Raw genomic sequence first — 1,076 nt, forward strand, 5'->3', positions numbered from 1 at the left:
CCCACCCTTCCACTTGTAACCCAACATCGTGATCATTGCTCGCTGACTCCTAGTTATTCCAAGATTTCACGAGTGGGCTCTCAGCCGTACGCCTCCTTTCCACCAAGCTTTGCAAGACACCAAGCAGTATGATGCGCATGCTGATAGAAGCTCGAATTATGTGCTCTCTGTCGTACACAGCAGTGCCATGCTTCACCGCATACTGGCCTATCAGGTCTCTCTTAAGCCCAAAGTGATGATGCTGCTGACTCCAGTTATCTCCGTGTCCAGAGTTGCTACCGCGACGCGCTTGTACTCAATCCCTAAGTCCTCTCTCCCCTCCCCAGAGAATAGCATCCGCGTGGCTGGTGCCAAAGTGTTACTATCTACCGTTTGTTCCAGAGTCTATCACGTAGTGCCACAAAGAACCAGACCTCACTGAATGTGTATTTGTCTCGTGCTGAGCTCCATGCTATTATCTGCAACGTGATCCAGCAGATTGTAACCCCTTCATTACCCCATTACGCCCTCACCCTCTCATGTATCCGAGATGATGGCTCGATCTGGGCTCTCCAAAGTTAATCTTTCACCTGTTCCAGGATCCTCCAGCGTCTGTGCGCACCATGCCTGGTCTCCACTATGGCCGCCAGGGGGGACCTTGCACAACGTGTGGCTGGCCATGTGGCCTCACGGATCTTTCACTCCACATGGTTCCTCGGTGCCGTGTCCAGGAGTTCTTACCCACCCTTCCAGAGCAAGGCCCAACTATGTGGTATTGATGACTCGGTACTGATGTCGCTTATGTTCTTCTCGGTGTTGACCGGAAGCTCCCTTGACTCCCACCCTTCCACAACGAACCAACAGTGATGATGCTGCTAGCCAGTCTCTCGTCCCCTGCACCCTCAGCGTGCTTTATGGCTCAATTCCCACCCCATCCCACGTCAACAGCCCAATCACGTGGTAGATTCGTAGGGCTCTGGACTCTGGCTGACCCTCCAAACGTTCCTCTTTCTCTAGGTTCTCGCAGATGCCCCATCTCACCGACAGGCGCTGTGTACCATACATGCCCTAGACAGTTGATGGATAGGCCTAGACCT

This window comes from Salvelinus sp. IW2-2015, unplaced genomic scaffold (genome assembly GCF_002910315.2).
Source record: "Salvelinus sp. IW2-2015 unplaced genomic scaffold, ASM291031v2 Un_scaffold4039, whole genome shotgun sequence".
NCBI classification, from domain to species: Eukaryota; Metazoa; Chordata; class Actinopteri; order Salmoniformes; family Salmonidae; genus Salvelinus; species Salvelinus sp. IW2-2015.